At 42.3% G+C, this 8,794-nt stretch overlaps 1 pseudogene; it reads left to right on the top strand.

Annotated features, from left to right (window-relative positions):
- Positions 1-930: 930 nt before the first annotated feature.
- Positions 931-4,666, top strand: LOC133245081 (T-cell surface glycoprotein CD1b-2-like; annotated as a pseudogene).
- Positions 4,667-8,794: the final 4,128 nt, after the last annotated feature.

Here is an 8,794-nt window from a genome sequence, read left to right as displayed (position 1 = left end):
GACCCCCCAAGAGTTTTAGTTAGCAAAGAAGCCTGCTTACAGTTTTATAGATAACGTCTCTCTGGGGCTGCAATTGCTCCCTTCCGGCTCTGGATGCTTATCACCGGAAGGGGAAGGTCTGCAGCCGGCTATCTCTGTTCAATCCTTTGTTCTGTGCGCGTGCCTTGCGGTGTCTTAGGTTAGGGCTGGCTTTTCGCGTGGTAGATATCCCACAGTCTGGTTTGCTAGCCCAGATTATTTCGCTCAGATAGCGCTCAGGGTTTTCAGGCCAGGTCCTTACTCTAAGTGATGCAGCCAGCGCCTCCCTGCCCAGCCCCCGCTTGCTAATGGTGTGTGCAGGTGTCTGCACTGCTTCTCCACTGGGGGAGTTACGGAGGGCTCGCAATCTGCGAGTTTTAATTGTTTATTTATTTTTCTCCCTGTTATGTTGCCCTCTGTGCTTCCAAAGCTCGGCACACATTCGGCAGTGAGAAGGTTTCCTGATGTTTGGAAACTTCTCTCTTTTTAAGACTCCCTTCCCGGGACGGAACTCCATCCCTTCCTCTTTTGTCTCTTTTTTTGTCTTTTATGTTTTTTCCTACCTCCTTTCGAAGACTTGGGTTGCTTTTCTAGGTGCCTGATGTACTCTACTGGCATTCAGAAGTTGTTTTGTGGAATTTACTCGGCTTTTAAATGCTCTTTTGATGAGTTTGTGGGGGAGAAAGTGTTCTCCCTGTCCTACTCCTTTGTCATTTGGCTCCTCCCTCCATCTGTAATTTTCAACCTCAAAAATTCCTGTGGTGTAAGAGAATTTTGGTCAGAATATAAACTATTTATTATATTTAATTCTGGGATTTGGGCCCCAGAATCAAATATAAAAAAGACAGTGATTGTTAACACACATGCACACTCAGAAAATTTAACGTGGAATTAAAAAGCCAGGTAAGAAGAATGAGATATGAAAGAAGGGATATTGAGATGTTGGGAAGAGGTAATGACAAAGTGCCAGCGGTGAGAAGGCCATGGGGAGGGAGAACAAGATAGGTAGAGAAGCCAAAGGTATTCTAGATTAAAGAGACGGGAAGCTAAGCAATTGTTTAATGTTATCCTTTTATTTCAAAGATGTGGAAATAAGAACTGGGAAGGTGAAATAACCTTTCATCATCATTTGCTACCTTGGAAAATGGTTTTCCAAGGTAGTAAGTATAAAGGAAACTGAGTTCAAGGAACGGAAATGAGAGGCAGAGTGGGAGTCTAGAGCTGTGGGAGGTACAGTTTTTCTGAGACGTGCAATTTGGGGCTGAGATTTTTCATCCGGGGAAGAGAGGAAGTCACTTTAGAGTACTGAGAAAAAGGTTTGCTGAAATAAGAGATTACATACCAGCTCTGAGAGTCAGAAGTTCTACTTCCCAGTGAAAGGCTGCCTCTACCTCTTCTATTGCCAGTGGTTATCCTCCCACGTGGTGACAATAAGGATGGTAAGAGTAACGCTGGCTGCTCCCAGCACAGGTGCAGGGGTTCTGGATAAAAGCATGCCACACCTACCACTGAGGGTCTGGGCTCTGCTGTCTCCAGCCCTCTCCCCTATGCTGGAGGCTGGGGATGGAGCCAGAGGGCTTGGGGAGAGAACTGTTTCAGGCTCTATATTGTTCAGACTCTGGGTGCTTTTTCATTCCATCCTGATTCTACATTTTTCCTCATTCTTTTCAACCTTCCACCAACACAGTGTTCCACTGGCCAACCTCCTACCATATCATCCATATTTGGACCTTTGCCAACAGCTCCTGGGCTCAAAACCAAGGCTCAGGCTGGTTGGATGATTTGCAAATTCAAGGCTGGGATTCTGACTTGGGCACTACCATTTTCCTGAAGCCCTGGTCCAAGGGGAACTTTAGTGATGAAGCAATGACTGAGCTGCAGGACCTATTCCAAGTCTACTTCATTGGATTCACTCGGGTTGTGCAGGACCATGTCAGTGAGTTCCAGTTGGAATTTGAGTACAGTCCTCTGATCTGGAGAGACTCTCAATGGCTTTTCTCTCCCTTGGTGAGGCTACTGTTCCCTCTGATCATGGTCTACTCCTTCCCTCTTTACTCAACTACACGCACACAGCTCTCCAGAGTAGTCTCCAAACCTGACTCCTTACCTCCACCCAGTATCCCAGATTCTTCCTGTTTCTTGCACTTTTGTGTAATAGATGATGTTCCTGCTTTGTAGCCATTTCCTGTTTTGCGTGTATGTCACTTGCCACTCTCAAAACCTAGGAAAAACTCCTTTTCCTACTGTGTGCCTGAATGAACTAAAGTATGACTTCCCTATCCTCCAGTTCATATCCTCAAGCATCTGCTGCCTAATCTCCTCTCTCAGTGTAACCTTCCCCTTCACCCTGGAATGCTGCCCTCCTGACTCCATCACACATTGCTCCTCTTCTCCCCTCTTGCCCACTGTACATCCTTAAAAGAGCAAATCCCCACCATTTACAATAGGCATACCTCTAACCAATGCTCTTCTTCCTGAAAAGTCCTGAATACTGAAATTGGTTTTTGACTTATAATTTCACATCTCAGACCTTTCTTGTCACTAAAACCCAAAGGCCTATGCCTTTTTCTCAGCCTTTTCTTCATTGTTTGCATTTTAATAACTTGTCTCAGTTTTCCTTTACACAGACCCCTTTGCGATCCAGGACATAGCAGGCTGTGAGCTGCATTCTGGGGAGGCCATAGAAAGCTCTTTGAGAGGAGCTTTAGGAGAACTGGATTTTGTGAGGATCCAGAATCATTCCTGTGTGCCTGCACCAGACAGTGGCAGCAGAGGGCAGAAGTTTTGTGCACTCACGACTCAGTATCCAGGCATCTCTGATATCATTGAGAGGCTCCTCTCAGAAACCTGTCTTCGATATCTCCTGGGTGTCCTCGATGCAGCGAAGGCAGAACTGCAGAAGCAAGGTTAGTGTTGTTCTTTCCGCAAAACTTTTCTATTTTACCTCCTATCACCTTCTTTAAATTCAAAAGTGGAGAATACCTGAATCCAGAGGAGTTTAATCAATAAATGATCTGATTCCCATAGGAGTGGAAGAGGCAAATATCCAAATTTGTGGGTTTCTGAGTCCCCATGCTCTGGATTAAAGTCATAATCTGACATTCTTACTGCTCCTTCCTACCCCAGTGAAGCCTGAAGCCTGGCTGTCCAGTGGCCCCACTCCTGGACCTGGCTGCCTACTGCTGGTCTGCCATGTCTCAGGATTCTACCCAAAACCTGTGCGGGTGATGTGGATGAGGGGTGAGGAGGAGCAGCCTGGCACTCAGCAAGGAGACATCATGCCCAATGCTGACTGAACTTGGTATCTCCGAGTAACCTTGGATGTGGCGACTGGGGGGGCGGCTGGGCTGAGTTGTTGAATGAAGCACAGCAGTCTAGGAGACCAGGACATCATCCTGTACTGGGGTGAGAAGGAACTGGAGTCCAGCTGGGGATGGGAGGAGGTGGTCTTCAAGAACAGAGGGCAGTCCTGAGGAATGGGAGAGACTTGATGGATGGACTATGGAGGGAGGGAAGGAGAAGGGGAAGAAAGAGTGACAGAGGGAAAGGTAGGAAGGAAGAGACAAAGAAAGAGAATTAGAGTTTGGGATTTATTTCTGAGACTCTAGTGCCAGAGGAATGAAAATAGCTGATCTAAGGCAGGCAATAGGTAGGAATGAAGGACTATAAACTAGGTGGGATGGAGCAAGAAGAACAGACTGTAGATGGCTGTGAGAATACGACATTGGGGAATATGAGAAAGGGAATCAGAGATGTCCAATCATCAAAAGCAGGTAACAGTGGGTGTTGACACTTGGATGGGCAAGAAGCCCTGGAGAACTAGAGAATGGATTTGAAGTGATATCCCTTTGTCTTCTCCAAATTGCCAGGACACCGCACATCCATTGGTTTGATACTTGTGGCAATAATAGTGCCCTCCTTGATCCTTTTGATATGCCTTGCATTATGGTTTTGGAGATGCTGGTGAGTTTTCATTTTTTAATCTTTCTTTTCTGTCCATCCTTTTATTCTTTCCCTCCATTTTATCTATTAATATTATGCCTTTTTAGCCTCAATATTTCCACTAGAAACTTTCCCCAACTCCCATCTGTAGGTAAATTTAGTTTTAAAAAATTGCAGTAAAATACATCATGGAGAATTTACTGCATTAGCATTTTTACACATATAGTTTAGTAGTCTTAAGTACATTCACATTTTATGCAGCCAATCTCTAGAACTCTTTTCATCTTGAAAAACTAGAAGTCTATGCCCATTAAACTACTTTCCCCAATCCTTGCTCCCTCAGACCCTGGCAACCACCATTCTACTTTCTGTCTATATGAATCTCTATACTCTAGGTACCTCTAGAAGTGGAATCATTTGCCTTTTGTGAATGGTTATTACATTTAGCATTATGTCCTCATAATTCATTCATGTCGTGATCTGTATTAGAATTTCTTTCCTTTTAAAGATTGTTTTGTTTACCTGTTGATCTCTCAACAGACACTTGGGTTAATTCAACAGTCACCTTTTGCCTGTTGTGAATTATGCTGCTATAAACATAGTGTACAAATATTACTTAAGAAGAGCAATTTTTTGCTTGTGTTCTTAACAGGTCATATCAGAATATCTCATGAGCCCTGAATGTCTCCTTTTCCATTTGGAATAAGTATCCAGGAACCCTGAAACTCAAGTTGTCAGCCTAGGAGTCAATCTCATCATATTTCATCAAATGATCCTCACATTTGATCAAGTCATTGTTCCTGTAGGTTGTAAGATAAATCATAATTTATACACTAGCAGAAACATAAATGAAAATTGTTATTATGAGACAATATCACTAGCAGGATCCACTCAGATTTCATAGATGTGATTTGTGAGAAAGAATATACCTTGAAATAAATGAAATGATGTACACTACTTCATGGTGACATGCCTTTGACTTCTTATTTAAACCATTTTTTTTTTTGCTTCTGCTGAAATATCATTTTTCAAATTGAACTAACTGTAATTATGCTGAGGCAATTGTATTTGCAGAGCTGATGAGCATTTTTAACAAAATGTCTCTATCTTGGCCTGAATGATTTTCTGACTATAATGGTTAGCTGAGCAACTTGTTTCTCCAGAAAGCCTTCCTTAGTGCTACAGTGGAAGTAACCCTCCCTTGACTGGTATCCTGCATAGACCCACTTTACTCATACCCAGAACACTACAGTTCTTATTGTTTTTCTTTTCTTTCTACTTATAAGTTCCTTGAGAGAATAACTTGCTTTTGGTGGATCTCTGGCCCAAAATAATATTTTTGTGTGTAGTGTTTTTATTGTTATTCTAAAGCTATCTGTGTATAGGCTAGTGAGATATGGTGTATAGTGAGACAGGTGGATAATATGGAATATAGCGTATAGTGGATTTAAGTGAGTACATAATTGTGTTGATTCACAGGAAACTAGAATTTTTCTACGTGGAAAAGTTGTGAGTAAATGAGTAAAACTATAGTTTTAAACTTGAATTGCAAGTATAAATAAAAAATCATAATATTAAGACTTAAAAAAAAGGTCCCGGCCACTTAAAAAACCCTAAAATGAAGGCTTAGAACTCAGATTAAGGCTTTCACATAATATTTTCCCACTACAAGGAACCAAAGGACCTTGGAGAAATGGCTGATTCTAGTTTGGAGCAGGAAGTTTCTCCAAGAGTCTGGAACACCTTTGCCATACCAGAAGGTGAAGGGAAGCTCAATGATAAATGTATGATAAAAGGATTAATAAGCGACTGGGTTGAAAAAACTCCCACATCATAATTGGGACAGTTTGAGTCTCAAGAGAAACAATGGCTAGGATTTGATGTTGTTGTTTAATAGCTAAGTTGTGTTGAATCTTTTTGACCCCATGGACTGCAGCATGCCAGGCTTCAGTGTCCTTCATGGTCTCCTGGAGATTGCTCAAATTCATGTCCATTGAATCAATGAAGGTATCTAATCATCTCATCCTGTGCCACTCCCTTCTCCTTTTGCCTTCCATCTTTCCCAGCATGAGAGTCTTTTCCAACTCATCAGCTCCTTGCATCAGGTGGCCAAAGTGCTGGAGCTTCAGCTTCATCATCAGTCTATCCAATGAATATTCAGGGTTGACTTCCTTTAAGACTGACTGGTTTGATGTCTTTGCAGTCCAAGGAACTCTCAAGAGTCTTACTCAGCCCTTCAGTTAGAAAACATCAATTCTTTGTCACTCAACCTTCTGAACAGTCCAAATCTTACATCCGTACATTGTTGTTGTTGCTCAGTCTCTCAGTCCCGTCTGACTCTTTGTGACCCCATGGACTGCAGCACACCAGGCTTCCCTGTTCATCACAAATCTGGAGTTTTCTCAAACTCATGTCCATTTAATCAGTGATGCTATCCAATCATCTCATCCTGTGTTGCTCCTTTCTCCTCTTGCCCTCAATCTTTCCCAGCATCAGGGTCTTTTCCAATGAGTCGACTCTTCACATCAGGTGGCCAAAGTATAGGAGCTTCAGCTTCAGCATCCATCCTTCCAATGAATATTCAAGTTTGGCTTCCTTTAAGAAACACTGGTTTGATCTCTTTGCTGTTCAAGGGACTATCAAGAGTCTTCTTCAGCACCACAGTTTGAAAGCATCAATTCTTAGGCACTCAGCTTTCTTCATGGTCCAAATCTCACATCTGTACATGACTATTGGAAAAACCATAACTTTGACAATACAGACCTTTGTTGTCAAGGTGATGTCTCTTCTTTTCAATATGCTGTCTAGGGCTGTCATTGCTTTTCTTCCAAGGGCAAGTGTCTTAATTTTGTGGCTGCAGTCATTGTCCACAGTGATTTTGGAGCCCAAGAAAATGAAATCTGCCACTGTTTCCATTTTTCCCCATCTATTTGCTGTCACAGAGAAGGCAATGGCACCCCACTCCAGTACTCTTGCCTGGAAAATCCTATGGATGGAGGAACCTGGTGGGCTGCAGTCCATGGGGTTGCTAAGAGTCGGACACGCCTGAGCAACTTCACTTTCACTTTTCACTTTCATGCATTGAGAAGGAAATAGCAACCCACTCCAGTGTTCTTGCCTGGAGAATCCCAGGGACGGGGGAGCCTGGTGGGCTGCTGTCCATGGGGTCGCACAGAGTTGGACATGACTGAAGCGACTTAGCAGCAGCAGCAGCAGCAGCAGCAGCAGCATTTGCTGTCAAGTGATGGGACCAGCTGCCATGATCTTAGTTTTCTGAATATTGAGTCTTAAGCCAGCCTTTTCACTCTCCTATTTCACCTTCATGAAGAGACTCTTTAGTTGCACTTCACTTTTTCCATAAGGGTAGTGTCATCTGCACATTTTAGGTTATTGATATCTCTCTTGGCAATCTTGATTACAGCTTGTGCTTTGTCCAGCCTGGCTTTTTGTATGATGTACTCTGTATAGAAGCTAAATAAGCAGGTTGACAATATACAGCCTTGATGTACTCCTTTCCCAGTTTTCACCAGTTTGTTGTCCCATGTCCAGTTCTAACTGTTGCTCCTTGACCTGCATACAGGTTTCTCAAACCAACTCTTGAAGAATTTTCAAAAAATTGTTGTGATCCACACAAAGGTTTTAGCATAGTCAATGAAGTAGAAAGTGAAAGTCGCTCAGCCGTGTCAGGCCCTTTGCCACCCCATGGACTATACAGTCCATGGAATTCTCTAGACCAAAATACTGGAGAGGGTAGCTTTTCCCTTCTCCAGGGGATCCTCCCAACCCAGGGATCGAACCCAAGTCTCCTGCATTGCAGGTGGATTCTTTACTAGCTGAGCCACAAGGGAAATCTTCAGTGATGCAGAAGGAAATTCTCACATCCATACTCCATATGTACGTAGTTTTAATATTCTTTTTTTTTGTTGTTGTTGTTTGTTTGGAGTTCCCTTCCTTTATCTATGTCCCAGCAGATGTTAACAATTTGATCTCCGCTTCCCCTACCTTTTCTAAATCCAGCTTGGACATCTAGAGGTTAACTTTTGGCACATGGTTTAAATTACAACATTAAAAACAAAAGTTATAGCACAGGTTACACGTTGCTTGAGTTTCCTTTGTTTAGTTTATCAACATGCCCAAAATCCAGAAATGGAAAAATTAAAACCACCAAATCAGTGAGTAATATTTAGTAAGAGTTTCTTGTGGATATGAAAGCAGTTCACAAATGGGGAGATTCCAAATTAAAAGATTGATGTGAAATTCAGGGGCATGAAATTACAGAATGACTTACAGAGCAAAAATGAAGACGTTATTACTTTTTACAATGATTGGTTACTACAGTAGAAGTTTTTCTTGCCATTTTTATGTGGTTGACTTCTGTTTCTTTTATGATTGTCAGAGCCATTTACAAAACAAACCTGGCTTGGGTTTCACTTACTTTTGTGAAATAAGTTGGTTTTAGTTTTCTTACATGGCTTAAACGTTTTCATCTGTTCAGGAAATTCTCACATCCATACTCCATGCTTATGTAGTTTTAACACTCTTTAGATACTGTGACCACCACTCAGACTGTATAGGATTGCTCAGTAGCTGTCCTCAGGCAACCATTAGATACCAGCTCACTTGGGCAACTGCCTTGTACTTCAGTGGAAGGAACTCTGGTGTTTGCCGAAATCTTACTTCTGGACCTGAGGTGTGTGTCTTCCTTACTTTTGGAGTAGAGTTTAAGGTACTTGTTGTATTTATTTTTATAGGGAACTTAAGGGAATCAGAGGTAAATTTTCATCTTTTTATCTCTACCATCTCAGTCTAATTTTCACCAATAAAGGCAAGATCT

The sequence above is a fragment of the Bos javanicus genome, chromosome 3, assembly GCF_032452875.1.
Source record: "Bos javanicus breed banteng chromosome 3, ARS-OSU_banteng_1.0, whole genome shotgun sequence".
Classification (NCBI taxonomy): Eukaryota; Metazoa; Chordata; class Mammalia; order Artiodactyla; family Bovidae; genus Bos; species Bos javanicus.
Note: the sequence above shows the minus strand (reverse complement) of the source record. Positions and strands in the feature narration are given on the sequence as shown.